The following is a 17,658-nucleotide window of genomic DNA, read 5'->3' on the forward strand; positions in this document are numbered from 1 at the left end:
TGCTTGGCAGAAGTTGGTTGCGATGTCTTGCTGATTGTTGCTGAGAGAACGGGATAGTGCGTCTGCTACAATATTTTGTTTACCGGGAATGTGAACAATTGTAAAATTAAATTCCTGTAAATAAAGTTTCCATCTGCTTAACCTGTCGTGTGTAGATTTTGCTGAAAGTAAAAACTGAACGGCTCTATGATCTGTGTAAACGGTCGTATGTCTTCCATAAAGAAAATGCCTAACTCTCTTAAATGCCCATACAACACATAATGTTTCAAGTTCTGTAACAGAATAATTGCGTTCAGCAGGTGACAGAATGCGACTCGCAAAGGCGATGTTTTTAATTACTGTATTACCGTCTTCTTCAATTTCCTGAAAAATGTGTACGCCTAAAGCTGTGTTAGAACTGTCGGTGGCAATGGAAACATTTCTAGCAAGATCTGGATGTGATAAAATGGGTGCATTCAACAAATCTTGTTTCACATTGACAAATTCAGACTGCGCTTGGCTATCCCACGACCAAATAGTGTTTTTACCTGTCATTTGACATAATCTAGGGGTGTCTAAAGCAGAGTAATGAATAAATTTACGAAAAAAGTTAATCCCAGAAAGCTGCGTAATTGTTTCTTCGTCGTAGGAACAGTAATGTCTCACAAAGCTTGAAGTTTTTCCGGGTCAGGCGCAATGCCTTCTGCTGAAATTACATGTCCAAGAAATTGTATAGAAGTTTTGCCAAAGTATGATTTGCTAAGATTAACTGTGAGTCCTTGTGCACGAAAAGTTTGCAACAGTTGTTCAAGAATCAGATTGTGTTCAGACCAGTTAGCTTCTGCAATAAGAATGTCGTCAACATAAGTTGTGATTCTGTCTTTTAAGTTCTGTCGGAAGTATAGTATTCAAACCGCGAATAAACGTTAATAATAATGTCGTTGATGTGACGCGAATCAAGTACGAGGCGAAGTGAACCATCATTTTTCTTAACAGTATGGAGCGGGTTTATGTACTGACTAACTGCCGGTTCAATAATTCCTTGGTCAAGCATAGCTTGCAATTCTTTCTTAACTTGTTCTCTGTGAATATACGGAATGGGATAATGTTTGGCTTTAAACGTGTCGTGCTGTTTAACTTGAAATTCATACATAAAACCGGACATAGTACCAGGGATGTTGTCAAAAACTGGAGCTTGCTACTGCTGCAAAAGAATTTCGCGTAGTTGCGTGCGTTCGTCGTCTGTATTTGTACTGCTGTGTTTAACTTTATCAGAAATCATCTGCATAACGTCATAGTCGGCTTCGTCTGGTGTATAATAGTTGTGAACATACGTATCTGTCAACAATGTGGAATGACAGTCCGTGTTACGTGATGCAGAAATGACCTCTGTCCGATTAATTGTTTGTTCTTCTGCAGATAAAGAGTGCTGAAATTCTAATGCCAGTTGTACATTTTCATCCTTTAACATTAAGTAGGAATTTTGAAAATCAATAATTGCGTCGTGTTGTACCAGAAAATTCGTACCTAAAATAACGTCTGTTGTCAATAAGGGAGCAATCCAAAAATTTGAGTGGAACGTATGACCTACAATACAAAATGATAAATGTGTCTGTAATTTTACATCTACTGCTTTACTAGATACTGCTCCTTTTACTTTAGTTTTGCCTAATGGTAACGTAGGATAGGTATTCTCTTTGTTACATTCGTTGAAAGTTTCTTCATTTATAACCGACATAGGTGATCCAGAATCGATTACTGCTGAAAATTTGGATGGTCCAGTCTTTACTTCAGTGACAGGATGGGAAATGGTTTTTTGAATAACTGGTTTTTCCTGCAAAAGAGTGTCTCGGATGTCGTCAAAAGTAACAACATTCTCGTGAACAAGATTCTCTGTGTCAAAAGTATTGCTTGCGTTGCTGGAAAATTCATTCTGCACTGTATCTAGTCAAATTCTATCTGACGTGCTGTTATTCGCGGGAGGATACTGTGGCATTTCAACTATTTGTACGGTTCTGTTATTTCTTCCTTACGTATTACGTTCGGGATGATATCTACTGTCTGGTTCATTCATGATAATCTGTTGTTGCGGATGATTCTGCTGCTGGTAAGACCGACTGTTATTAAACGTACGTTGAAAATTGTGCTCATTACTTTTACGTCTATCATGATAGTCATTTCTATACGGTGCATTGCGATATGAGTTGAAATGGTGTGTTTTCTGTACGTACTGATTTCCTTGTTGCTGTGCGTTACTATTTGGCGGAGCCGACGCTATACGTGTAGGCGGCGAAACATTAAAGCTTGGTTGACCTTGCACATTACATTGTTAGTTAGGTATGCTAACCGGCTGGTTTTGTTGCTGTTGTTGGGAAAAACTACTGTTGTTACCAAAATGTGGTTGCGGTTGCTGGTAATTTTGACGATACTGATAATTAAACTTTTGTCTGGTATTTAAGTTCTCGCGGTTGTCGTTCCTGGAGCGTCTATTACTTTTTGCTATTGAAATAGCGCGGCTGATAGTAATTACTGTATGTTGGGTGGCCTTGGTTGTGATGTGCAAAATTTTTGTTTATGAAGGAATAATCTGATTGTTGAACTTTGAAATATGGCATCCCGGCTAAGACACAAGTTGAAAATATGATCACTATTTTTTATTTACTTAAATTTGCCATATTTCGTGACAGTACCTTTTCCGTTAGACGCTTGCAAGGCGATATTAGTCTTGGCTTCAGTTGTCTAAGTATGATTCCACAATGCATCGTTGTCGGCTGCAGAAAAGACGTGGTTCAACGTGTTTCTCTCATTTTGGTGTTTCAAATACAATTTCTTCAAATGTAGTTTCTTCTTTTTAGTTAATACAAAAATAATAGTAACATAATTCAAAATTATTTATGACGGCGACCTTCACATTGTTCTTCCATCAACACACACCAAGAGTTAGCTGCCGACTGTCTATAGTCAAAGACGACTCCAACGTCAAAGATATTTTACACAATTCACAAGTTTCCACTTGTTATCAGTCTCTTTGCTATTCTTCGATACATTTTCTAATAGTAATCAATATGCTTTTACTCTCAAAAACAGAAGTAAATTAACATATAATAAGACAAATTATAATAAATTCTGACAAAAATATAAAAAAACATTTACAATTCGGTATCGACAAATACGGTAAAAAAATAACATCTCCCAGATCCATTACAACTTCCAAAAGCTGTAACAGATCTCTGAATGCCGAAATATTTTCTTTCTGCTGACCTGTTAAAAGTGATACTCTTAATGATCGTGGTAATTTAGAAATACATAATTGGATAAGTGCAGATTCACTGTATGGGTCACTTAAGTACTGGTTTTGTTGGACCATGTGTTAAAAAATTGCGTGACTGTGGGAAAATTCGAGTTCTCATAATTCGGTAAACTAATTAATTGATCCTTGATTCCAATACGCTGACAGAAAAGCATTCTGAAATTCTTCTACCGAGTAGCATTGTCTCGCGATCGGTCTCATACGAGTTGCCGGTTCGCCTTCCAAAAAACTGCAAATAAATTCAAGTTTGTGTGTTATGGGCCAAGTTGGTGGAAAAGCAAAGCTAAATTGTTGTATCCAATCCAAGGGGTGAATCTGTGTTCTGTCATTTTTAAATACTTTAAATTTTCTCACGGATGGAAAGTGCTTGTAATCAAAATTTTCGTCTTTGAATGTCTGAACACGTTCAGGTTTGTATGCTAATCTGTTTGTTTGTGACTGTTCGGAATCTAAGTCACGTACTCTCTGTAAATTACCTAAAATCTGCTCGGACCTCTTACAATATGGTCTACGTATCACAGGGCCGCACCTGACTTATTCTTATGCTGATACCTGCAGCATACATAGCCAAACCTCACATCATATCATTTTTGTTTTCAGCTCAGCCAGTTGCATGGGAAAAATGCAGTTACGTAGCTTGGTTGGATTCGAATGTGTGGGGAAAAATGCAGGTTTGTTCTGGGTTTTTGCAGCTCATGCATGCACACTACGCAGTTGCAGATTGCGAAAGAAACTTGTCCCAGACTGCAGCTGTGATCAGGAAAGTGTGTCAGCTCCTCCACTTCTCTTGCTCCCATACCCAGTCAACGACTGCACAGTAGTGTTTAATTCTCTCCCAACCCCTCCACGCTCCCCTCCACCAAGTCAGCAACCATCTCCCAGCCTGAGGTCTTTGCAGGTGGATGCTGCCTGCACCAGTGCTCATAATACTGTATGCTCCAGTGTAGTTCTTTATAAATGAACTCTTTATAAATGAATAATAAAATGCCAATCCCACAATTTTACTGACCTATTTCCACTTCTAACACTAAAACTTCAACTAACGTACTTCCATCGTCTTGATAATTTTAAGTGGCGCAGTTGGGCTAGGAGGTAATCAGGTGGAAATAAAACAAATAAATATAAGAATAAAATAATGCAGGCGTGCTCTCGTAACAACTTCTTTTGGTGCATCTGAAAAGGTAGCTTTACAATCAGTGTGTGTTACCATTTTTCGAATGTGGTTGTGATTACGCAGAGATCATTGGAGAGATACAGGTTGCGACTACTAGGAGAGATGGAAGACAAGCAAATGGATCAGAGAACGAACTGGAGTGGACTTAACCCTAACGAAAATGAAATACACGAGGGTGGTACTTCAGCCAGACGAATGGATGGTAGAGGGACCAAGGAAGTTCTTTATTGGATTCTAAGAGATAAGAAGAGACTGGGGCAATGATGTAATGGAAGATGAGTAGCTAGCATTTGAAAACATACCGCAGCAACATGGATGCAGATTGCAAAAAATCGTAGTACGTGAAAACTCTTCAGATCTTCATACAGCAGCGAATGTCCGCTGGCTGATGATGATGATGAAGGTGGTGGTGATGACGATGAAGATGAGTTTACTACTATTTTGTGTATTGATAGGTAGGATTCCACTCAAAGATTTGAGTCGAGGAGTAAATTCACCAGTCAGGCCCGTTCAGTCGCCAAATACTATTTAATTTGCCATATTACTAGACACGAGTACCAATCTACACTATGCGTGAAGTGGTGTAATAACTAGAAGCACGCCTCGTATTTCGGAGGAGTGGGTTTTAAAACCTCGTCCTTTCATTGTGTTTTCGTGTTCCGTAGTTTCTCTAAATTATTTTCAGCGATTAGCAGCACGGCAAACGCCAATTCTTTCAGTACCCACCCAACTGAGCTAGCGTTCCATCTGTGATAGTGGTGTCATGGAACGTTAACTGTCAACTTCCCTTTTTTCGTTGGCCTCTGTAATAGGGCAAGAATAATGAGTCTATTTGTATGTAACTCCGGCTGTTTCGGAAAGCTGATGGTATTTCGTGGAACTGTGCCTTTACAATCAGTGCTTAACTCAAAGAACTGGAGACGAACCGAAAATGCCTTTAATCCATCATGGATGGTGAACATACCATACAATAGCGGTAACTTATGAGTCCCATTGGTTCCTGACTATTTTTAAAAATTTTTCTTCTGGTTTCTGAATGTGTGTTTCCCCTAAGGCAGTGATACTCAACCTGTGCGCCGCGCAGGCATGGTGCGCCATGAATGACCGCCTGGGGCGCCGTGGATTTGTTTACCAGTAGGGGGTCAAAGAAGGTAGTTGTGTAGCCTCGTTGGAATTGCACTACAGACGTTGACCAGCCAGCGGAAGCAGTCACAACTTCGAATCTGAACTATTGCGCGTTACACTTAGTACTTTGCACCAGCAGTTACTGTTGAGCTTTTAACCATTTTTTTATTATGTAGAGACTCGTTAGTATGTTGATAAAGGCGATAAACTATTGAAAAGTTCTTGAATTTGTCATTAGGAAGTAAAAGCGAGAACTTGTGTAGGACAACAGGGAAGTTGGTAATGAAGGTACGAAACGAATATACAGAAAAACGACGCTAGCTGGTTTCACGTGCAGTGTTCTGAACAGTGAAGACGGTTCACAGTGGTCTTGTGCTTGAAAGTACTCGCTGTTGAATGTATGCTACTTAGAAAATTATTAGAAAGTGTTCATAAGAACGACATGGTCAAACCAAGATAATAATTTTTTTTAGAAAACTTGAGTCAAACGAAAGGAGAAAAGCTATCATTTTCTAAGCAGACGAAAATCTCGAATAAACCACATCTAGCGACCTACAGTGTAGTTTGCCGAGTAGCAAAATGTAATAAAGCCCATACGATTGCAGGAGGAATAATTCTACAGTGTGCTGTTTGACATGGTGTCCATTATGCTTGGAGAATCCATGACAAAACAGCTTTAGCCCAGCGTTTTGCCTGACTCTACCGTGTCATCGAATTCAAGAAGTAAGATAGGATCTTCGTGAAAAATTATAGAAAAAACTGGTGAGGGATTTTGGTTTGCAGCTTGATAAGGCCATTGATAGCAGTAGAGATGCTCATTTAATTTTCACTGTACTATTTGTTGATGAAAAAAGTAACGGAATGATGGATTTTTTTAAAGGAAATAAATGCTGCTACGACAGGCAAAGATTTGTTCGAAATAGTGGACAACTTCAGTACAACATCAAATTAACTGGGCTCACTTTGTTGGTGTGTGCACTGATGGTCCGCAGTGTGTACTGGTGGTTACAGTGGTATAAGAGCACTTATCCGCGGCAAAGCTCCAATTACCATGCGGATCCATTGCATATCCGTGGCGAAGCACATGTTTCGTAGTATTTGAGTGTTGATCTAAATAACATACTGCATACTGTTATAAATGTTGTGAACTTTTGATAATTTGTCCTCCGAAAGCTAGAATTTTTAGACAGATTTGTCACGATATGGTGGTTGTGAACATACATCTCTCTTGTTTTATGTTAACGCGCAATTTTTAACTTGGGCGAGAAGTATGTACTTACCTGGAAGCAGAAAATCGTATCACTGGTAAGTGCTTCTAAGACACTGACATTCTATTAAAGGTCGCATACTTATATGATATCTTTGAGGACTAAAACACACTGAAAAAAACTGTGCGAGGTAGTGAAACTCGTCTCATTCAGTTTATTGATAAAGTTTGGGCCTTCAGAAAGAAGCTTTTCTTTGGAGCAGAAAAATGAACGATTCTAGAGAAATGAAATGCTTTTCGTCTTGCAGCACTTTATTAACAATAGTGAGACAAGCCTTCCAGCAGATATTTTTTCGATGATTGAAGGACATTTATCTGAACTTCATTTTGAAAAACATTTTCCTGAAAACTGTGATAGGTTTCAGTGAGTTCAAAAACCCTTCAGTAAGGTTCTCCTAAGTTCAGTGCTGCAAAAGAGAAGGAATTGTTACAACATTCATCAGATTCTTCACTAAAAGTGAAGTTTTCATCAATGTCAGCGTTTAGGTATTCAGTAAGAAAAGAGATTCCAAGCTTGAGCAAGAAAGCACGGAAGGTGTTAATTCCTTTTGCAGCCTCCTGCCTTTGCGAAGGTGGTTTTCGTCAGTGGCTGTTATTAAAACCAAGTACAGATCAAGACTTCCTGTGGTGATGGAAATGAGGGTAGCTGTATCTAATTTCGTTCCAAGATTTGACAAGTTTTGTAGCAAAAAGCAAGCTCAAGTTTATCACTGTAGTAAGTAGTATATTATTGGTAACTTTTTATTAATTATTTCAATTTTGCACGGTAACCTATAGGGGCATCACGGAAACAACGTAGTTGGTCAGGGGAGAGACGACTTCAAAAAGGTTGAAAACCATGGCTCTAAGGGATATCTGTATTTTGCAGCCGTATTGGCCTATTATCGCACAAGACTCCATTAGGCACAGTCGTCAGTGTTATGCAGGGGAATCGCCTTGGCAAAAACATTTTGTCTGAAGGTTTGAAAATAACTTTTTAGCCAACACAATCGCAATAATTTCAACCGACATGACCAATTTCATCCGGTATCGGTCGTCCTCAGATCAACAAGGCTAGCTGTAGCTCGACTAAAACGTCGTTCTTCCCACAATTGTCTGAAGGTTTGACAGTGTGGGAGGAATGTAAGTGAATGCCCACTTGTAAGTGAAGAAAGAACAAATGGAGACGTTCTTCTCGTTCTTTAATATTTCTCAGCCTTCTAGCTGTCCTATATATGTCTTACTCCCCACATCCGGAAATTACCCAGTCCGCCTGTGTGCGGCATTGATTTTGAAGTTGTCTACTGACTCCACCTGAGTCGCGGAGAAAGGGCTCCCACGCATAGTTGTGTCGTGGCACAGTTGGCGTACGAAGCTGTAGAAGGCTCACTTGCAGCCCCGAAAGCAAACAGGGTGCCTACGCTCTTTTTTTAAATATAAGTTTTTGTTACTGCTTGAAGAAGAAGGATAAGACTTATTTACGTTTTGTGATAGCTGACAAAGCAGAGACGATGGTGATCGTTATTTTATAAAAATACTCCAACAATAACTTCCATTTATTACACTGTTATTCACTGTTTCTGACATATGCTGCAAACCAGAACATCTGGCGCTGTGTTCGTGTTCTTGATCGAGCAGACCTGTTCGAGGTAGGTTTACTATTGTTTTATCGATCGGTGACAGTCTTATTCAGTGTCAGCGTTGTTCAAACAAAATATGAAAAGGACACGGTCTGTTTCCTTCCCCGTCCTCACCCTGTGCTTCGTCGTTAACGATCTCGTCGTCGATGGAATGTTAAAGCCTAACCGACCGAGCGATGTGGCACACTGGGCTCGCGTTCGGGAGGACGACTGTTCAAACCCGCGTCCGTCCATTCAGATTTAGGTTTTCCATAATTTCCCTAAATCGCGTCAGGAAATGCCGGCATGGTTCCTTTGAAAGGACATGGTCGACTTCCTTCCGCGCCCTTCCCTACTCCGATGGGATCGATGCCTCGCTCTTTGGTCCCCTCTCCCATATCATCCAAACAACCAAACGCTAATATTTGTTCTTTCGTGCACTAGAGACTCCTCGCTCTTGCCCTTTCTGCGTACCGGAGCCTAGTAATAAACGTCTTACACAAAAGTTTTATGTTCAGTTCGAGTTCATTGGAGCATTGGTAAGATTTTCACTCATTGCTGTGGTTAAGTATGGAGGCAGTAAAGAATATAGCTAGAAAGTGTCGCTGTTATGAATAGAATTAAAATTTAAATTTGTATGAAAAAGATGAAATTACGTGTAAAACAATTTTTGATCGTCTCTTTTAATTAAAAAAAAGGGCAGGGGAAGCAATTCTACCGAAAAACAACAAACTGCAGTAATTATTAATTACATAATCAGTTTTGGAATTCAGATCGGAACCCTTGTTCTTCCTTCTACGGTTTTAGGTCACAGTTGATGCCAGTTACGTTTCAAGTATTCTTACGACTCTTTCCACAAAAATATGTGGGATGGTTCACATGGTTGGAAGGTATAGAAATACTGTCCTTCAGCATAATATAAAAATTCGTGAGCCAAGTTCCATCTTCATAGTATATGGTCATTGTTTATATTTAGATTAGTCTTGCAAACATTTACCGAATGAATTAACGTTACTCACTCGTGAATCACAGTAGCTTTCTTTTGCGAATCCGGTAGATGAACAGAACTGCATATTAGTTATGACCTTTTTTGTTCCTCATGATAAATTGTTGTCAGCATCGAGCACTTATATGAAATAGTATGGAAGCTGAGGTTGTTAAACTATTTCCAGTGATTCATAAGGTATTTTTTTCATCCAGGCGGTGACTGATACACCATAGCAATAGAAAAGTCAAACATTTCCAAAGCCAGGAATATCGCCTACGATTAAACGGATTTCGCCAGTGTGATAGTCAAAGGTACAAACATCTAAATGGTGACTGGCCGTAAGGTAATCCTCAAGTAAAGGAAACAAATGAGAGATCCGTTACACTGGAAATTCACACGTCACGGGAGTCTTAAGTGAACGACAGGAGGAGGCTGTAAGTCGTTCTGTACGTGGCCAAAAAGAACACGAAAAAAATTTAATGACGCATTTGGGGCAGTGAGTGTCACAAATTGTGATATTTTACGACTTCTCCTTAGTAATATTTAAAATTTGCTGAATTGCCACGAAGAGGGTATCAGGAAATAGTTAACGTTATTGTCACTAAGTTTTGTATAATAATTGACACTAAACATCTTAGTGCTGTCAAACATCCACATTGTGCTATTACTGTAGCCATGATTACAAGAAATATTGATAAAATACGTTAACATTATTCGAGTCAACAAGTTAATCTCTATGTTGTAGGTACACTGCGTCCTTTAGAGGCCTCTTCAACGGTCTGCAGTCTGTGAGATAAAACAGCGCTCCGCGCTCCCCTAGGAGTACACTCAGTCATGCCAGCTGCGCCCCTGCTCCAGCGCAGTAAACTGTGCAGAGCAAAGAGCGTGCAGTATGCTTCGCTTCTGCTCCACTCAGCAGGGCCTCCCTTTCAGCGTTGCCCCTCCCTCCCACGCAGTCTCGTGCATGCGCACAGCGAGTTGTTTGTTCACGGGAAGTAAACACGAAATGCGCCACCGCAACAGTGGCACATTGTGATCACGAATCCAGCGCCCCTGGCGTGCTGCGTCTGTGCACGCGCCCATCCGATGGATATCGATTCCGTGTAGTGCGGAGCGCTGTTGGCGAAGCCACAGCATGGGACAGATGCCCGCTTTCTGCTTTAACTTCAAGGCGATTCCATCTGCTAGCGCTTGCGAATGGGAACTCCTTCATGTAATGTGGACACAGATACAACTAGCTACGACGATACACCTCGGTGAATGTCGGAGCAAGATGTACTCGGGTAATAAGCATAAGAGTTCGTGCGTTCGAAAGAAGGCAAGTTTAATTTTATCACCAGACATCCGGGTTTAACTTCGTTCTGTGTGATTCCAAAAAGCTTTAGGTGTAGTGGTGGTTGGGACCGTCCTTGTACTATGGAATTACCAGTAGTTTACTGCTTCTGACATGCTTGCTGTCGGTTGAACGTCTAACAAAGGTGCACCGAACTCTCAACTAGAAGTCCAAAAACACTTGTCTCGGTTTTGCCTTTCTGCTTAAAAAATGTTACTTCAACAATATAACATATTCAGTAATTTCGTGTCCTTATTAATACCTACCATCAACAAATTTTCGCACTGTTCGGTATAGAACGCCGTTGGCATATTCATCGTCGTCATCACCACCACCAAATAAAATTTTCACTTCAGTACCTACAGTAGGCTTTCCTATCAATGTTTCCATTTAGTCTCTTGTCTTCTATGGTACTTACATTATCTCTGTGTTATTGGAGTTACCATTTTCTGAATATGTAACTTGATTGTATTTTGGATGCATTCGGAAAGGAGCAGCGCAGCACTCGGAAGTCTATCAAAAACCTTCCAAAATTTGTGCATAGATTGTCTGGACGTGCGTCATTAATAAGATTAGCGCGTCAGTATTGTTCGTGACACTCCTTTTAGGAACCAGATATTTATATCTCAATTTCTCTAGCGTGGCACTTACAGCAGACGACATTTTTTAATATTTTTAGATGGCCGATTTTTACGGTACTGTATAGCTCTATCTTCAGCGCTCGTTATATTAAATGATTAAAATATTTCTTCAGAAACTATCTCATAAGTAGGCATTTACTGCCCATTTACGCAAGATAGTTGAAACCAGTAGAATCTCATTCACTCATTAGAAGGAGACATTCCTGTGCGATATGATAGCCTAATAAAATCCAGCTGAAAGTGAAAAGCGTTCCCTTTTAGAAAAAATGGCGATAAAAGTATGTGTGTACCCGATGGTCTGCGTTTCTGTACCCCACCATTGTTCCCTGGTAGCAGCACCGAAGGTAGTCCAAATAATAGGTCTACAGTTTGTGGAGAATTGTGCAGCATTGTGCAGCGTCAGTTCCAATGGATATATTTGGTGCCGTAGAACTGCTGTAGTTGATATGATGCCAGTGGAACCGGGTGTCGCATGTGCTATACGAGCCCCGTTTCCGATAGCAGTCTGTGATGGATGGCTATGCTCCATCTCCTGCCACAGTCCTCAGTTATTGACGTGCACCCAATCTGTCTGCACTTCTGGTCGGCGTTAGCTGCGTTGCTTTCGTAACCACTGCCAAAGGATGTCTAACTTCCGTGTGTAGAGTGCGAGTGTGCTTCTCCCGGAAACAATACATACAAAAATCACATAGCCAAGTCACTCGAATCACATCATTTTGTTTTGCCCTGATACGAAGCGATAGCGCGTCGATATATAATTACCATCGGAAAAACAGAATGGGGGAATTCTTTATGAAACTGCCAAGTCGTCTTTCAGAAACCTCACTGGGTCCTGTGTTTTAGTCTCTCATGTTCTGACTCTGTGTGAAATGAAATAAAATTGATTTTGTTCCGCTTAGATATAATTTTTATAAAAGTGCTCTGTATCTGTATTTGGGATGACGTTTCTCCCATCACCCCATGCAGATGACAAATTGTATTCATTGTTTAAATGGATGTAAAATATGGTCCTTACATAGTATCCGAACAGTCGTGCCCCTGTTTCGTCGACATATGCCTTCGTTACTTTAATATGACAGCACATTTTGTTCAAAAAAAGAAACGGTGAAAAAGCTGTATTAGAACCGGACCGCTGTGCGCAGGAAAGCTACGTCTTGTATGTAGACTCTTCGCCGGCCGGAGTGGCCGAGCGGTTCTAGGCTCTACAGTCTTGAACCGAGCGACCGCTGCGGTCGCGGGTTCGAATCCTGCCTCGGGCATGGATGTGTGTGATGTCCTTAGGTTAGTTAGGCTTAACTAGTTCTCAGTTATAGGCGACTGATGACCTCAGAAGTTAAGTCCCATAGTGCTCAGAGCCATTTGAACCAAATAAGTTTGTTTTTCTTGCAAAGCCAGAGTCGTCAAACAGCGATTTCAGTTTCTGCCACAAGTCCACTGCAGTTTTTGATTTTTTTATGTGCATACGTGAAGATTGATCAATAGTAAGAATTTCTTCGCTCTAGCCTTGTCATCTTTGTTTCAGCTACTTCTAAGACACATTTTACCAGTCTTTCGAGAATAAGCACGTTCCAGATTGCCCCGTCTCCGCAGTTCTCATGTTGTTTCATCTTCGGCACTTTAATAAAATAATTGGTCGTATCTTCATTGAGTAAAACAAGCCTTGTTTTGAACAACAGTATTTCCTGGAGTTCAGATAACGACACGTTATTCCTGAACTCTTAACCACTTGGTCACTTGTACACCAAACCAACCAACCAAACCAACTCTTAAACGTTGTAACTTGCTCAGAGTGCAGTCGCACGCGGTTTCCGCCGATTATCTACTTGTATTGACAACACGGGTAGACATATTGCTGCACACTGTAGTAGACTGCTTCATATTCAAACAAACCAGCATATTCTACTGCACTCACTCTGTGCTAAATGATATACAACGAACAGACGTACAACACATATGGCACACAAGAACCAAGAAGACATGAACAAAGCAAAGACACTTACGTATAAAGGAGAGAGATAAAAAGGATTGTGGCTCACGGAGACCACAGATACTCATTTGAATGCCTTGATTAAGCTCAAGAGAAGCATATTCACTAATAATGTTTGTCGAATGGTATGGCTACTTACAGACACATAATTTAAGTGTTGAGAGGGTAGAGAAAGAAAATAATCACTAATTTACAGTTATTGGAGATAATCTGCGTAAGTGATTAGCACGTAGTACAAAGCGGGAAAATTTCAAAGTGTCCTTGGCAATGAGACTTACTCATTTCACCCATTAAGCACTAAAAGAACGTTCAAAATCGCTTGTATAATTACAAATCTGCACTAAGAAAGAAATATAAGTGGTTGGCCGATTTACAAGTGGGAATCGTACAATCTCAGTGCCATCGTTGAGAGAGTCGTTGCGGCAGAAGACTTGGGATTCTCCGGAATTGTACTTAACTTATTTATGGCATTACCAATGACTCTAGTTAACTTCAGTTATTAAGCTGATACACTTCTGGAACTGTTGAATATATCGAACAAGGTTTTGCGACAAGTAGCACCAAAGTTTTTACATTCCTTCCTCTCTCTCTCTCTCTCTCTCTCTCTCTCTCTCTCTCTCACACACACACACACACACACACACACACACACACACACACCCTCTCTGTGTGTGTCTCTCTCTCGCGGTCAGCTGCCTACGTTTCACTTTGTATTTGAAACGCGGTAGACCAAGCTAAGTAATATAATCATAAAAAGGCAAAAAAAAAGACAGTACCTTGAAAAGGACTCGATTGAAATATGAACTGAAAATTATGTACGAAATTGGATTATTTTAATCACAGTACATTGAGCCACAGCTGTGTCAGTTTGAACGGGGTGAATTAATGCGTCTCTCGTGGAGCTGTTACTATATCTCAGGTCTTCGAATGCTGCCACAATTTATTGTAATATAATTTGGAAGAGTATTCTACAGTTCTTAAATCGTTAAGTTTCTTCTAGTTGTTTTTCTGAACTGAACAGCTTGGAACAAGAATCTGCGGCCCAGTGAGACAGCATAGCGTGAGACACACGTTCTACGTAGAAGCTATTACACGACCAGGCGTTAGCATCCGCTGCTTCCGGCTTCTGACGCAGAGAAAGTGATAACGGTTCTTGGATGTCATCGGACGACGTTCAAGCATAACACTCTAGTTCCTTTTGGCGTCGCGTTGGTAACACACTAAGCTCGGTCGCCGCCATTGCTTTTTGGACGATGTATGGGAGCGTAAGAAATGTCCCTAACGCACAAAACTTCAATAATTTTGTTGTAGTTACGTTTTTCTTTGCGTTACGCATTCGTATCGAAGTCAACAGCACTCAAACTATTACAGCTGTGTCTTTCGGTGTACTAGTTACTCAAATGTTATTTCTTCTAGGAAACCGTAGCAATTACACATCCGTACATCGTTTCATGAATGAGGCGCTGAAGAACAATTTCGAGTACACGTGTTTTAATGAATATGTGTTCAGTTTACCAAAGGCATACGATGAAACTGAATTTGTTCTGCCAGATTACAGTATTCTGGTCCTGAATAAGTGAATAATAATTTTGAATCTATTTTTTTTAATTTCAGACACAACTACGCCGTTAGTGTAGCAATGACCAATACTCAGCTGTTTTACAGGGACAAAAGTAACTTTGTTACTGGTAGTTTTGTCTTTTGTGACGAGACTGGACATGTTCTTCCGGGCTGGCAAAATCCATCCATACTTTTTAGCCGTGAGAAAGCAACTCATTTAAATCTTCGTTTCCCCAGACAATCTATCTGGAGCAGCCACCATTTTCGTTCGCAAAAATATTAGATTCCGAGTGTATCTAGATGAGCGGGAAGATAACTTCTGTGAAGAGTCTGTTGAGAGGCTATTGAAGTTTTTAAAAATATTGAATTGTTTCGAACTCAGCGGGGAGTATTGTGTTAAGAGGATTCATACCTCGCTCGGTCTTCTCAAACACTCGTACATCAATAAATTAAAACGTCATTTCCTTCTGATATCACTTTCACACGTTTTTCTAACGATCCCATGAAAGCAGCAGCAGCTTTATCCCAGCCAATAAAAATCTTTTATATATTGTCGAGCATATTACAAACTCTTCAGATACTTGCTGTCAGTGTATTTTTAGAAACATGTTGCACGTGACATTCAACAAATTGCTGTCATTTCCGCCGACAGTCATTACCACCGCTTCTTAACAAAGAATGTGTACCCTGTTGAACTGTGGTTCAAATGGTTCTGAGCACTATGGGACTTAACATCTGTGGTCATCAGTCCCCTAGAACTTAGAACTACTTAAACCTAACTAACCTAAGGACATCACACACATCCATGCCCGAGGCAGGATTCGAACCTGCGACCGTAGCTGCGGAGCGGTCCCAGACTGGAGCGCCTATAACCGCTTGGCCACCGCGGCTGGCTGAATTGTGGTAGTTGCGTTCACAGAAAGCAGACGCACAGAATACAGTGGGATTGTTAGCTCTTTCGCAGGCGGGTCTGTCAAGATTCACATTGCGCTAAAGTAATATAATTTTGAGTTATCAGCTGATAATTCGATGATATTTCTGCTTCACTGCATGGTAACGATTTTCATAGAATATACATTATTTTACCGTTATGGTTGTAGCACTGGGGTACAGTGCTAGGCCGCTGTACTCGTATTCGGGAGGACAGCGATCCAGTTCCCCGTCCAGCCATTCAGATTGGGGGTTTCCTTGTTTCCCAAAATCATTTAAGGCAAATAAGGGAATAATTCCTTTAAAAATGGTGCGACCGTTATGACTTCACATAGTTGCCTAATCGGAGATTGTGTCCCGTCTTTAATAAACTCGTCTTCAACGGAATGTTAAACCACCAAGTGATTTAGTGATTTAGTGGACCGGATGAATTTGCAGCTAAAAACATTGCTGTTCGTAAACTGAGACTAGGTTCCTTGTCTAAAAACTCATTAGCGGCATAGTTCGTGTTAGACTTACTTAAATACCGTTGACAATAACTTACATACCGTTTGACAGCAAAACTTTGCCGGCCGCGGTGGTCTCGCGGTTCTAGGCGCGCAGTCCGGAACCGTGCGACTGCTACGGTCGCAGGTTCGAATCCTGCCTCGGGCATGGATGTGTGTGATGTCCTTAGGTTAGTTAGGTTTAAGTAGTTCTAAGTTCTAGGGGACTGATGACCACAGCAGTTGAGTCCCATAGTGCTCAGAGCCATTTGAACAGCAAAACTTTTATTATGAATTATGCTAACGGGGCGTCTTTTAAGTATTTTAATCACATATTTTCAGCTTTTACAGTTTCAAAGTTACTGTGAACTATACGTTATTGAGACCAAGATAGAAGTCAGTGTCTCTTGTGAGGTATTCTTCTTGTGAGAAATATGGTATCTATAAAGCTCGACTATATTGGTGAGACAGCTAACAGAAACAAAACGGCACGGAACTGTAAGGGAGCATTATCTTCGTGTAATGTTATTTTTACCGTAACAGTAATGTCGTCGCCGGCCGCGGTGGTCTAGTGGTTCTAGGCGCGCAGTCCGGAACCGCGGGACTGCTACGGTCGCAGGTTCGAATCCTGCCTCGGGCATGGATGTGTGTGATGTCCTTAGGTTAGTTAGGTTTAATTAGTTCTAAGTTCTAGGCGACTAATGACCTCAGAAGTTAAGTCGCATAGCGCTCAGAGCCATTTGAACCATTTAGTAATGTCGTCAGTTGTTGATAATTGTATCAACTCTGGCTGAGATTTGTATCTTGCTTGTAATTTGAGGGTTTTATTTATCTTTCGGATCGAGACTAACAACTTCGCGAAACAGTATAGCTAAAAGACAAACTGTCAAACATTTTTCGTAAGGGGGAATTACCGAATCAGATTTTCAGTTTTACTTAACATGAAGTTGTAGGTTTTATCTGCGTTAGACGTTCAAGCACTGCGGTGCTTTATTTTTGACGCTGCATTTTGCCTGTCGTTTTCCTTTCCATTGAATGACACAAACACTTTGGAGCGACTCCTGTGCTAGTGATATTATTATTCACTAGTCAATGTGGGTCACCAAGGACTGAGGATTTCCCATTAGATGCTCTTCAACCGAGAGATCTTCCCTCGGTTTCGTCATGAAATCATAACAAGGGTACCGAACTTCTGTGGAGGACAAAAGGGAAATACGTTGAGCGTACAAATATTTTCCTTTCCATCCTACATCCCACATCCCGCAGGAGTCTGAACTCATA

At 40.7% G+C, this 17,658-nt stretch overlaps 1 protein-coding gene across 1 annotated transcript in view; it reads left to right on the forward strand.

Moving 5' to 3' along the window:
- The window catches only part of LOC126428134 (peripheral plasma membrane protein CASK-like), a 1,166,960-nt gene that overhangs the window by 993,501 nt on the left and 155,801 nt on the right, over nt 1–17,658 (forward strand). The window lies entirely within an intron of this gene.

This window comes from Schistocerca serialis, chromosome 1 (genome assembly GCF_023864345.2).
Source record: "Schistocerca serialis cubense isolate TAMUIC-IGC-003099 chromosome 1, iqSchSeri2.2, whole genome shotgun sequence".
Classification (NCBI taxonomy): domain Eukaryota; kingdom Metazoa; phylum Arthropoda; class Insecta; order Orthoptera; family Acrididae; genus Schistocerca; species Schistocerca serialis.